At 40.5% G+C, this 14,590-nt stretch overlaps 1 protein-coding gene across 1 annotated transcript in view; it reads left to right on the forward strand.

The window, feature by feature from the left end:
• Window positions 1-5,947: 5,947 nt before the first annotated feature.
• Window positions 5,948-14,590, forward strand: part of LOC115470195 (glutamate decarboxylase 1-like) — a 137,667-nt gene continuing 129,024 nt past the window's right edge. The window contains exon 1 of the mRNA XM_030203161.1: window positions 5,948-5,999. The gene's annotated coding sequence lies outside the window, so the exon portion shown is untranslated. The remainder of the gene's footprint in view (window positions 6,000-14,590) is intronic.

Here is a 14,590-nt window from a genome sequence, read left to right on the forward strand (position 1 = left end):
CGGGACACTGAGGGAACCAATGAGTGCAAGGGAAGGGAGACGTCGGCAGCGCTTTCACTGACGCTGCTGCGACCAGGTAAAAGATTTAAAGGCCTCGGCGGCGCGGGGCGAGAGTAAGCACCGCGGCGGCGCCCTCCAGAGGTGGGCGCCCCCCTGCGGCGCTTACCCCGCTTACCGCATCGGCACGGCCCTGAGCCTCCACACTTGCCAAACTGGCTTTGTGTGAAAACTTATTTATGTTATCTGGGGACATGTACCTACAGATATCTGGAGTGGCTATGGGGACTACTTTCACCCCCACTATAGCCAATTTAAACATGGCAGCTTTTGAAGACAAATGAATTATATGGTCACCTTTTGTGTCCCACATCCTCCTATGGCATAGGTACATAGATGATGTTTTTTTTTTTTTTGTGGACTGGTGATGAAAATACATTTCGAGATTTCATTAGATGGTTAAATTCCTGCCACAAGGACATACAATTTACAACCTCATATTCTAGAACTAATGTACATTTTCTAGATGTAGACATTCAGTTAGTTTATTATTTTATTTATTATTAGGATTTATTTACCGCCTTTTTGAAGGAATTCACTCAAGGCGGTGTACAGTAAGAATAGATCAAACATGAGCAATAGACAATTAGAGCAGTAAAAATATTTGAACAACAATACAAAGTATGGCAATGACAACACAACATGTACTAGAACATTATAATTGGTAGTGAAGGGTAAGGCAAAGTTGTAACATATATTTGACAATAGTTTCCATACTGATGTCTTTGTTAAACCGACTGACAGGAATACTATCTTGGAATATAACAGTTGTCACCCAGAGCTATTAAAAGACAGTTTACCCTTCACACAATTTCTGCGGTTTTGCAGAATTTGTTCTACTGATTTGGACTTCAAAATGCAATCTAAGAGGTTCCGGCAGAATTTAGTAAGACGAAACTATCCTCCACAAATACTTCAGCGGGCTTATAAACTCGCTAAATATAACAACAGAGAGCTCCTACTAAATAAGATGCAACAACAGACATCAGACAGCCCCATATCCACTTTTGTTACGCGATACATGCCAGGAGGGAATGTGGCCATTAATTTGATCAAGAAAAATTGGGATATCACGAATACCCATTTGTTATTTTAAAGATCATGATTTGTGAGTGGCATTTTCTCGCTCCAGTAATTTGAAAGAACTATGAAATCCAGTCCAATTGCCTGCTGTAGAAAAACCTCTAAAGTGCAAGCACAGAGAAAGCCGTTTTAAAGAGGAATCACTGGTGGGTCATTTTAGATGTGGTAAGACAGGCTGTAAAACCTGTCCGATAACTCTGGAGAAAAATAGCTTCCAGAATCCTATTGATAACAAAACATACAATCTGAAACACCACACTACAGGTCTTACCACTGGATTTATTTGATACGATGTCCCTGCAATAAGATCTACATTGGCAAGATGATGAAATCATTGCACACACGGATCACAGAACATTGGTTTCATATCGCCAGGCAATCTATTGGAGTACCGTTAGTGCAACATTGTATTACACAATCACATAGTTTTGATCACTTAGAATGTCTGGCGATAGACCATATTGTCCCTTCATTACAGGGTGGTAGCATTGATAGAAAGTTGTTACAGAGAGAGCTAATTTAGATATACCATTTACAATCCCTGGACCCTTTGGGCCTTAACACTAGCATACATTGGGGATGTTTCATGTAAACTAAGAGGAAGCTGTCATCAAAACCCCAGGAGTACTCATCCGCAAGTTTCAACTTCTGGTGTCTGGGTAACATAAGATGCCGTTGCCATTATTGTTATATCTTGGCGGCAGCAATGAAGAGCAGATAAGCAGGAAGTAAGCCCGAGCCAAGGTATTTTAATATGATTTTTGTTCACTAGATGGAATACAGAATGATGCTGATTATTTTTGCAAGTACACATCAGCTCAGGTCCCTTAAGAAATCAGTAGCGAAACGGGTGCCTGTCGGGATTAGCCAAGTCTTCAGTTAAGTCTTATCGCTTCTGATTTCTTCATACTTAATTGTTGATCATTCTGTCACAGTTCTAAGAAGAGTTATTATTTTTACAATATAAAGGCCAATATTGTTACAATTGTACAACTAAAAGCAAATTTATTACAAAAAAAGTTTGCACAAAAAAACACACGTAGGTAGGATGGGGTTTTTTTGGTCAATTTGTATTAATTTTTTTGTTACATTTGTACCCCACATTTTCCCACCTATTTGCAGGCTTAATGTGGCTCACACAATACCGCAAAGGCGTTCGCCAGTCAGTTGATAACAAATACAAGGTTGTGTTGTGGTCGAATGAGGTAGGTGCGTGTCAGGCATCGTGATGGTCGAAGGGAATGAAGATTATATATTGTCCAGTATGATCATTGGTTGTGCTGTGTTGCTGGGTATGGGGATTTACGTTGGATCGGTGGGGTAAGCCTTTTTGAAGAGGTTGGTTTTTAATGATTTTCTGAAGTTTAGATAGTTATGGATTATTTTTACAGCTTTTGGGAGTCCATTCCATATTTATGCGCTTACGTAGGAGAAGCTCAGTGATGATTTGAGTCATATATGGGATTTTCTCATGCTTATGCTTTAGAGTTGCTATTCTGCAATATATCCCAGTAACTAATGAGACCTTTTTCCTCCCATCACCACATATTATACATCCAAGTGAACATTGAGTCTACTTTTGAGTTTAGATTGTACACATTAGTTAGTAGATCATTTAAGCCAACATACACTTTCTAAGTATTTCTAGGATAAACAGCATAAAATGTATTGTACTGTTTTGGGATCTTGCCAGGTACTTGTGACCTGGATTGACCACTGTTGGAAACAGGATTCTGGGCTTGATGGACCTTCAGTCTGTCCCAGTATGGCAACGCGTATGTTCTTATGTTCTTACGATGATGGCCTCTACTTAGTCGAATCAACCTCCAGGAGAAATCAGTAGGGGTGTACAAACCAAACTTTTTCCTTTTCCTTAGTTTCTTGTGTAGTTAACAAGATTTTTTTTTTGTAAAAACTTAACCGAGGACAGGCCTGAAGGCTTTTAAAACCACAATCACACTGAGGTGTAAATGTGAAATAAAAATGACTTTATTTATGTGCAGGGAAATGGATGATCTGTTCCCTTCACAAGTCAGGAGTCAATAAACACAAAAATCAATATTGATCTCTATAAAGCTCTCTCTCATGTAGCCTGTTCTGGCAAGGCCATAGCGTGCACAAGTCTGTCTCTATCTAAAGGTAGCCCAACCAGCTTGGTTTGTGCCTGGATTCCCAGTATTACAGCTCTATCTTTCCAAAAAGACAGCACAATTGGCCGGGCTTGGCTCTCATTTTAAGTTACAATTTTAGCAGGGTTCCATGCCAAACTTTGTCTACCTGAGTAGAGGTTCTGAAGCTTATACAACTGTGCTGGAGGCATAGGGTGAAGGACTTCTTTTTTCTTCTCTGGGCCTCTCTGACTGATCTATGATGAGAGTTTTTATCCTGCCTTGACCACACCCTCCCTGCTATGCTCCTGCTGTGCCATCTCTTTCTGGCTCTGTGGCCTATCTTTTAAGGTGGCTCTGTGACTGTGAGGGAGTGCTGTTAAGGGGAATGGTAATTTCCTATAGACTCCATCACGGTCAGGATGAATGCTCACTCTTTGTGAAGAGTATCCACACTTTCGAAAAGAGTGTGCATTACATAAGTACATAAGTAGTGCCATACTGGGAAAGACCAAAGGTCCATCTAGCCCAGCATCCTGTCACCGACAGTGGCCAATCCAGGTCAAGGGCACCTGGCACGCTCCCCAAACGTAAAAACATTCCAGACAAGTTATACCTAAAAATGCGGAATTTTTCCAAGTCCATTTAATAGCGGTCTATGGACTTGTCCTTTAGGAATCTATCTAACCCCTTTCAAAAAGAGTGTGCACTGCTTCTGACGCTATCATTTTGTTTCAAATAAAGGCATATCCCAAGAAATCAGAGCAAACGTATAGTAGAAGAAGTTTTGTAAGTTTACAAATCTCTACTTGTTCCCAGTGGGAGAAAGATGGACTATGTAAGACCGTGGTGAAAAGGTGTAAAGTAGACAGTTAGGGTTGGTTCCGAGGGTCTTTGGCTGCTGGTAACAGTATTGAATTATTAGTATGCTATAGATTTTTATGAATGTTTTGTTGGAAACTGCTTTGTTTCCCCCTAAAACCTTTTGAATACTGCCATTATTTGAAACAAAATGATAGTGTCAGAAACAGTGCACACTCTTTTTGAAAGTGTGGATATGTTGCACAAAGAGTGTGCATTCATCCTGACCGTGATGGAGTCTATAGGAAATTACCATTCCCCCTTAACAGCACTCCCTCACAGTCATAGAGCCACCTTAAAAGACAGGCCACAGAGCCAGGAAGAGATGGCACAGTAGGAGCATAGCAGGGAGGGTGTGGTCAAGGCAGGATAAAAACTCTCATCATAGATCAGTCAGAGAGGCCCAGAGAAGAAAAAAGAAGTCCTTCACCCTATGCCTCCAGCACAGTTATATAAACTTCAGAACCTCTACTCAGGTAGACAAAGTTTGGCTTGGAACCCTGCTGAAATTGTAACTTTTAAACTGTTTTAGTGGTCACATGCTAATGAAATCAGTGCACGCTAAATGTTAAGATGTTCATTTTATACCTATCGGCTTCAGCATTTAGTGCATGCTAAGTCTATTGATGAATTCCTCCTTTAATAAAGTATAACCTATTGGAAGCAGAGAAATTTGCGTTCAATTCTTCCTTTGGGTCTGGTTTTTAAAACAGGTATAGTAATTAATCTAACCCTTCACCTTATCTGGAGGTGTATAAGCTTTTATTTTCCCCTTCTCACTGCCTCCAGAAGATACCTTGAGAGGAATGACTATCCATTATCTAAGTGACCCTGAAGAGGAGTGAGATTGTGGGGGAGAGTGAAGGGGTCTTTCCTCTCAATTATATGCACTCCGTATGATGTGGAAAAAACATCTGGCCCTAACCAAGGTCCTTGGCACTATGAAGCAGGAGTGTTCTACATACCTGGGGTTTTACAATAATATAAATATATTTTAAAACTCTCAGAAATGGGGGCCTCATGTGGTTCTGACTGCAGAGGAAAATCAACAGAGGAACTAAAAAGCAGTGTTTGTCAACTCTTACTGCTGAGTGGAAAGTAATGCATGGGTGGGAGGGTGATGAGAGATCTGGGTTACTGTAATCCCTCCAACCACTTCCCCCCTCCAGTAGTTCTTCTTTCTATGAACAGATGATTTACCAGGGAAAAAATCTGTTTGGGAGCCCTTCCTAAATTTTGGGGCCCTAGGCACAAGCCTATAGTATTTTGATTATGCCTTAATCCTGCTCTGAGTCAAAGGGAACTGTGGGGACAAAAGTGGCCTATAGAAAAGGCATTATTTTATACTGTGAACCTGACTGTAACAGTCTTAGATCAGTGTCAGTTCTCACGTAGAGGTTTATTCATGAAGCAGACCTCAGGCACATTGCTGACACATTAAGTTCGGAGCCAGGCATGACTTCCCAGGCAAAATAATTTTCAATAACAACCCTGTTTACAGAGCTGGGCAGAAGAAATCATGGGCAGAAGAAATCAGTTGTTTGGGCCCCTAAAGACACAACACTGGAAAACACCAGACTTTGTTGTCCTAGTCAGCATAGCACTAAACTAGAGGAAAAGGTATAAAAAGCTTTTCCATAAGCCTAATAGATGCTGGCTGTTATCTTGGGCAGTTCAGGCAAGAGCTGCTATCAGCTGGCCCGAGCCAGCCACATGATGAAGGCTCATTAATCTGTGGCATCACCTGCGTGCATGCTCTTTTCCTGCTGGGGAGATCCTACCTGCTGCAACCATCTGCTATTCCAGCTGTGTTACCTGTCTCCTTTACAGAGTGCCTGACTGTCCCCGTCTCCGGAGTTCATGAGTGTGAGAGCTTTCTCCATCTGTCAGGTTGAACTTGTCTTTCTTTCTTTTTATAGTGCCTAGGGTGTTAGGTACCCTAATAATTCAGGACTAGGCTAAGTGTGCATTCTCTGCCTTACCTTCAATAGGTACATAAACTCGGAACTTTACCATCATTTTGTGTAATTCTGCATAAGTGCATTGCCTCTGAGTTGCATTGCTTACTGCCGCCAATATTACTAATAAATGCACTTTTCTATTATTCTTATAATATCTGATCCTTGTGTCCTATTCTTTTAGTGTTTATTTTGGACTATAGTGAACTTGGAGTTTGCTGTTGGAGGGACATTATGCCTGATTATCTAAGTACTCAATTACAACTAATTATATTCCAGAATGCTATTTTTATACTTTGTTACAGGTGTATATGTTCCATCTTTGCCTGCACTACCTGAGGCCAGGTAATTGTGATTAGTCCCCACAGACCTCAGAGCCCATAGATAGGACGGAAAACAGGGTGTTAAATTTATTTACCCCCAGCCTGGTAAAAATAAGAGAAAAAAATTTAGAGTAATAAAGCCTCAGCTCAAATCCTATGGCCTTCCAGATCTTTATCTGACCCCGGCCTGCGCTCAGCTCAGTGTGTGTGAAGTGACTAAAAAGAAAGTCTTTCCCTCCTCTTTGTATTTTTGTGGCCCTGGACCTGCAATGAGCTAGCTGGTGCCCAGACAGTGTGTGGTGAGACCAGGGTTACAATAAGAATAATAATGAGACAGTCCCAAGCTTCCTGGTTTTACTTTCTTTTCCCTTATTACCGTTTGTTTTAATTTGTAATCTTTCCTTTCCCCACTGTCCTTTTGTGATATTTTGTCCTGTGTTATTTTCTCCCTTCCCTGATATACTTTATAAAGTGTCAACTGCTTAGGTTTCTTTTGAAAATTTGCAGTATATCAAATAAATTGAACCTTGAAACAAAGTAATAGCATGCAAATTACCACAGCATTAAAATGTGGCAGTCAGAAAAAAAAAAAAGCACAATGGCTCACTGCTGTGATAATATGCAGCCATTTGCTGCATCTTGAGTAAATATGTGAATGGAGAATGACTCACACATTCACAGGCAGGGAGAATAAATCCTAATAAATTAAAAAAAAAAAAAAAAAAAATATATATATATATATATATATAAATAAATAAAATAAGCAGCCTGGATTCCCTGATTCTATCCTCCCACCCACAAAAGTTCCTTGGTGGTGGGGGGATCCAATATGGCCACCTGAAGGTAGACATGAACTGGTGTTGTTCCGTGTCTGCTTCCTGTATTTTCTATGGGAAGTCTAGGGACTTTCCCTCTGAGTCCCAAATTGCTTTACCTTAGTGAGTACTGCCACAGGCTCTGTGGAGGAAGACTAACAGGTTGATTTGGAGTTGCTGAGGATGTCAGTGCCTATGGAGAGAATTCAGAGCAAAACAGAGACAGATGTGAACTCTTCCGAAACGTCTCTGAGAAGTGGAGAGAAAGATGGTCCCCCAACTATCAAAGATATGGTCTCTGGGGTAAATGTGGTTATTCCACCTTTGGTGAAACCTGATACCATGACTATGTCTTTGCTATGGGATATATTAGCTGATATACATAATTCACTTGCTGCTCTCAATAAATTGGTTTCTTCTACGTGCTCCTCTCTAGAGGTGATAGTTAAAGACACCAAGAAGTCTGAGAAAAGGATGGACACTTTAGATGGTCAGGAAGCTGAATTTCAGAAGGTACAGTTTCCCTGATTAAGAATAATGGGGTTCATAAAAATAATTGGAAAATATGAAAAATGCTTTACGTTTCTTAACACTTCATCTCCTTAATTTTCCTAAATACACATTGATGTCCTCTCAAGATTTGTTTTAAAAATAAATGGAAAAAGTTTTACACATTCCACCTTTTCTAAAGATTATTATATACCTTTAAAAGCTAAGAGCAGCAAGAGTTAGCTGCAGGTGGAGCAGTTAGTGGTAATCCCCAGAAAATCAGTGATCTCTCAGTAGATAACAGGGTTTCTGGAACATTCTGATGCTGAAGTTCTGCAACGAGCTACATTGTAATGTGGAGGGACATTTTCAATATGATGTCTAAGTCTAACTTTAGACGTTTTGCTAAAAATGTCCACAATTCAAGTGGGGAATATAGCCATTTACAAACATTTTTATTGAAAATGGCTATCTGCTAGATGTTTTTGTGCTCTGTGCATTTATCTTTTTGGTCAATTTTCAGAAAAAAAAAAAAAATGTCCAAGTGAAAAATGCACAAAATCAAGCCATTGGGATGTAGGAGGAGCCAACATTCTTAGTAGACTGGCCACACAGGACATCCCAGGAGAGCAATGGACAACCTAGGGGGTACTGCAGTGGACTTCAAATAAATGATCCCAAGGACACATCTCACAGTTGCTCCCTTGTCTGCTGAGACCCCAAAACCCACTACCCCCAACTCTTCACCACTACAATAGTTCTTATAGGTGAAGGGGACACCTATATGTGGGTATAATGAGTTTTGGATGAGTTTTGGAGGGCTCACAGTTTCCACCACAAGTGTAACAGGTAGGGGGGTATGGACATGGGTTCACTTGTCTGTCGTGCTCTACATCCACTACTAGACTACTACAGGGACCTGCATGCAGCTGTAATGGACCTGAGTATAACATCTGAGGCTGGTAAGTAATGTTTTTAATCACATTTTTTGAGGGTGGGAGGGGCTAGTGACCACTGAGGGAGTAAGGGAAGTTCATTCCCTGAGTCTCTCCAGTGGTCATCTGGTCATTTAGGGCACTTTTTTGTGCCTTATTCATTAATAAAACAGGTCTAGACCAAAACGTCCAACTTATAGCCCTGGATGTTTTTCTTTTGTTCTGTTATGGCAGAAAAATGTCCAAGTGTTAGAAACGCCCAGATCCCACCCTTAACACACACCTGACACACCCCTTTGTGATTTGAATGCACTTCTGACGAATTTCATAGAAAAATGTCTAAAAATTGATTTAGAAAATATGCAAATGCAGATTTATACCACTTTTGGGACGCTTTTCTCTTTTGAAAATGAGCTCCATAGTAACATAGTATATGACGGCAGATAAAGACCTGTACTGTCCATCCAGTCTGCCCAACAAGATAAACTTATTATATATGGTATGATGTGATACCTCATATGTATGTCTGATCTTGATTTGTCCTTGCCATTTTCAGGGCACAGACCATAGAAGTCTGCCCGGCACTGTCATTGTTCTAAATTTCTGAAATTATTGAAAAAGCTCCACTGCGGCCCATCGAAATCTATTCAGCCACAATTAGAGCACAGAAGTCTTGCACAGCACTGGCTTTGCTTCCCAATTAGCAGTGTTGCTACCTAATCTCCACTAAGCTTTTTTGGATCCATTCCTTCCAAATAGGATTCCTTTGTGTTTATCCTAACACATTGTTGAATTCCGTTACCATTTGCATCTCCACCATTATCCTCTCATTGTGTTCTTCTGTATTCCTTGAACGAAACCTCTTTTGCCCTTATTTTTTCAGCTAGTTGTTTGAAGAACCATATAGGCTTTCTGTTTCTCTTGTTTTTGTTTACTTTCCTTGTGTAAAGATCAGTTGCCATATTTATAGCAGTTTTCAGCTTGTATTACTGCGCTTCCACTTCTGCAATGCCTACCCCTGCCATCAGCTCCTTCTTCAGATATTCCCCCATTTTACCCAAATCAGTATGTCTGAAATTCAGCACTTTGAGTTTTGTGCGTCCACACATCACTTTTGCACATATCAAACCATATTGCGTGATGATCACCATTACTTAGGTGGGCACCCACACGGACATTGGAAACACTTCCTCTATTTGTGAGCACTTTATCCAGCGTTGACCCTTCCCGTGTGGGTTCCATCACCATTTGTCTGAGCAAGGCATTTTCACAGGCATCCACGATCTCTCTACTTCTTTCCGATTCTGTCGACGGGATGTTCCAATTCACATCAGGCAAGTTGAAATCTCTCAACAATACTGCCTCCCCTTTCATTTTTAGGTATAACTTGTCTGGAATGTTTTTACGTTTGGGGAGCGTGCCAGGTGCCCTTGACCTGGATTGGCCACTGTCGGTGACAGGATGCTGGGCTAGATGGACCTTTGGTCTTTCCCAGTATGGCACTACTTATGTACTTATGAATATCTTCTCCATTTGTGCCGGAGGTCTGTATATAACACCCATGTGGATAGAGGTTCCATCTTCTCTTTCCAGGATGATCCATATAGCCTCTTCCGTTCCCCAGGTTCCCCGCATTTCAGCTGCTCTGATATTGTTTTTCACATACAGCACCACTCATCCATCTTTTCAGCCTCGCCTATCTTTCCTAAAAAGATTATATCCTGGTATGGTAGCATCCCATTCATGGGAATCATTGAACCATGTGTCTGTAATAGCAACAATATCCAAGTTTTCCTCAAACATCAGGGCTTGCAAATCTTGAAGCTTTTTACTTAGACTACAAGCATTTGTGCTCATTGCTTTCCATTAGCTATGTGAGTTTGGATAGTTTTCTATATTTACATGACCTTCAGCCAGCATGTTTTTTAAATATTTCTTCAGGATCATGATCATGTATTCAGATTGTTTGTTTTTGTAATAGGTGTGGGGGTCCTTTTACTAAGCTGTGATAAACACTCGCATGTGCTTACCGCAGGTTAAAAAGTACTACTGCAGGTGTCTTGTGGTAGTATGGGATTGGCACAAGCTGCCCACACGCTAAAAAATAGAATTAACTTTTTTTGCGTTGGTTGCCTGTCTAGGGGCAAAGAGTAGATGTGTTTTGTGTTTTTCTATGTAAATGTGTGGTTATTTTATTATTTCCTCAAAACGATATTTTATTAATCTAATAGTGGAAATTTTTGTTAGATGCTAAACGTTTTGAACTTCTCCTAGCTAGTCATGAGGCAAGTTAAATCCTGGGATATATATATATATATATATATATATATATATATATATATATATATATATATATATATATATATATATATATATATATATATATATATATATATGGGGTAATATTATGATCAGATGTTCTCCCTTCTTTATTTCCTCTTTTCTTTTTTTTTGGTATTTTTTTCTAGCTCTGGGTTGTTTTTTTTAATCTAATTTTGGATCTACCCACATTGTGGTCTAAGTAGCATATTTATAATGTATTTGTTAAGTTTACTAGATTTTTTTGTTGTATTTTGCTTTTCTTTATCAAGTATTATTTGCAGTGTAATATTTTTAATCTGAATAATAAAAAAGAGTTCCTTGGTGGTTGGGTTGGCCCCAGACCCTCCATTCCTGTTCTGTCCAGTCTGATGCAGTCATTTCCTTGACGTCAGAAGAAGGCGGGACATTGAGCGAAGGGAAGACTAGTAGAGACGTCGGGAGCGCCACCTCCTTCACTGACGCTGCGCCGTTCGTTGCCCTGCCAGCCGGATGGAGGTAAATTTAAAAGAGATTTTGTTGGGGGGAGAAGAGGGCGGGCAGTTGGGACATGGGAGCGGGAGGGCGAGGCAAGCATGGCGCGGCGGGGCGCCCCCCAGAGGACGGCGCCCCCCTGCCACACTTACCTCACTTACCGCGTTGGCACGGCCCTGCAAAGTAGCTTACATAGTTCCGGAGAGGTGGTTACAGACTCCGGTGTGAATACATGTTCAGGTCAGCAAGTCTCTCCTTATATGTCCTATAACGCAAATCCCATACCATTTTTATAGCTTTTCTTTGCACCGCCTCAATTCTTTTTACATCCTTAGCAAGATATGGCCTCAAAAACTGAACACAATACTCCAAGTGGGGCCTCACCAGTGACTTGTACAGGGGCATCAACACCTCCTTTCTTCTGCTGGTCACACCTCTCTCTATACAGCCTATCATCCTTCTGGCTATGGCCACTGCCTTGTCACTCTGTTTCGTCACCTTCAGATCCTTAGATACTATCACCCCAAGATCCCTCTCCCTGTCTGTACATATCAGAATCTCACCGCCTAATACATATATCTCCCATGGATTTCTACTCCCTAAGTGCATCACTTTGCATTTCTTCGCATTGAATTTTAATTGCCAAACATTAGACCATTCTTCTTTTTTAACATTTTTTATTTATAACCATTTAAATTTTTACAAGCGATAAAACAACTTGCCGGAAATACAGAGAAAGTAATATATAGGAATTATTTCAGTCAGGTAATTATATTCTCTTCCTTAGACCACTAAATAGGGAGAGTGAAACAAGACAAGGAGATCAATTAAACAGTAAACAAAACAAAAAAAAAAACACGTGATATTTACCTGATTATCCCCAGATATTAGTCGTCTAATTCATTATTCCACATTGATCATCTGGTTGGCTTCTTCAAGGCCAATACGGTGTATAGTCAAGTCATTTCATTGAAAACATACTTATTGTCCAGTATTAGTTAGAAATAATACATCTGATTACATTCTTTCTCTTTTTTTTCATCTTTATTAGGAACTTCTTAACTAAAACAGTAACAAATACAATGATCAAATAACATTATATATCATGATGTAAAACAAACCAACACTTCAATGGGGTTGCAGTATTAGATTGCCTCCATGGAGGACTTTTATCCGCACCTCCATCCCACCAGAGAAGCAAGTCGCAAACAAAGCAAAAGTTTGTATAGAACTCCTCAAATGAGAAGTCACCATTTGCATTTTATAGTATAACCTCCCTCAGTGTATCAATCAAGTACAAGTTGCTTATAGAAAGGTAAGCTGCATACAGATACTTAACTTTCCCCTCAACCCCAGTCCCTAGAGATACTCTCCTCCTCACTCCCACAACATCCATTTATTTATTTAGCACTAAACTCCAATAAGATTCCCGGGTCAATTGAAATAATTTCCACTTGGGAGAATTTCCCTGTCCTGCATTTCTCCTTTAAAAAAGTAACAAGTTAAATATCAGATCCCTCCATTGTTGTAAACCCAAAGGTTTTGCTTCCTGCCAGTTTATCAGGATGACTTTTTTTGCTATGAGCAGGGTTTTAGCAAGGAATACCCTATTCCCAGCCAGAGAGACCGGGGAAGGTGCCCATCCTAAAAAAGTAGATAATCAGGTTGGATTGGCACCAGGTAATTCATGATGGGTCTCAAGAGGTCCATGATTTGTAGCCGAAAGGTTTGTATCCTTGGGCAGTAACAAAACATATATGGTAAGGTCATCCTAAGTGTTCCACATTTAGGGCCCATCTCACCCCAATTTCGCTCTGTAAGCTTGCCAATTCCCTGAAGAACATACTTAATTGAAACCAGAAGTTATTTAACAATACATATACTTAAGTCTCTAATTCAAATCCCACTGATTAAAGTAATCCCAGTTTTCACAGGCTTCACTCCTTTGAGGAAATATTTCTAGACCATTCTTCTAGCTTCTGCAGATCCTTTTTCATGTTTTTCACTCCCTCCGGGGTGTCCACTCTGTTACAAATCTTGGTATTATCCGCAAAAAGGCAAACTTTACCTTCTAACCCTTTGGCAATGTCATTCACAAATATATTAACCAAATCGGCTCCAGCACCGATCCCTGAGGCACTCTGCTACTCACCTTTCCCTCATCCGAGCGAATTCCATTAATCACCACCCTCTGGCATCTGTCCATCAACCAGTTCCTAATCCAGTTCACCACGTCGGATCCTATCTTTAGCCTGTCAAGTTTATTTAAGAGCCTCCTGTGAGGAACCGTGCCAAAGGCTTTGATGAAATCTAAATAGATTACGTCTATCGCATGTCATTGATTCAATTCCCTGGTCACCCAGTCAAAGAATTATGAGATTCGTTTGGCACGATTTACCTTTGGTAAAACCATGTTGTCTTGGATCTTGCAATTTATTGGATTCCAGGAAATTCACTATCCTTGCCTTCAGCATCGCTTCCATTAGTTTTCCAATAACCGAAGTGAGGCTTACCGGCCTGTAGTTTCCAGCTTCTTCCCTATCACCACTTTTGTGAAGAGGGACCACATCTGCTGTTCTCCCAAGGAACCTCCCCCATCTCCAAGGATTTATTAAACAAATCTTTAAAAGGACCCGCCAGAACCTGTCTCTCAATATTCTGGGATGGATCCCGTCCGGTCCCATGGCTGTGTCCACCTTTAGATTTTCAAGTTGTTCATAAACACTCTCTTCCGTGAACAGTGCTATATCCGCTCCATTCTCATATGTACTTTTGCCAGTCAATCGTGGTCCTTCTCCAGGATTTTCTTCAGTGAAAACAGAACAGAAGTATTATTCGCTTTTATCCATTCGACACCACTCAGGATCATATCCCCCCTCAGCCATCTCTTTTCCAAGCTGAAGAGCCATAACTTCTTTAGCCTTTCCTCATATGGGAGGAATTCCATCCCTTTTATGATTTTGGTCGTTCTTCTTTGAACCTTTTCCAATTCCGCTATCTTTTTTGATATACGTTGACCAGAATTGAACGCAATACTCAAGGTGAGGTTGCCCCATGGAACAATACAGAGGCATTACAATATTTTGGGTCTTATTTTGCATCCCTTTCCTAATAATTCCTAGCATACTGTTGGCTTTTTTGGCTGCCGCTGTACACTGGGCAGAAGAT

Source organism: Microcaecilia unicolor, chromosome 1 (assembly GCF_901765095.1).
Source record: "Microcaecilia unicolor chromosome 1, aMicUni1.1, whole genome shotgun sequence".
NCBI classification, from domain to species: domain Eukaryota; kingdom Metazoa; phylum Chordata; class Amphibia; order Gymnophiona; family Siphonopidae; genus Microcaecilia; species Microcaecilia unicolor.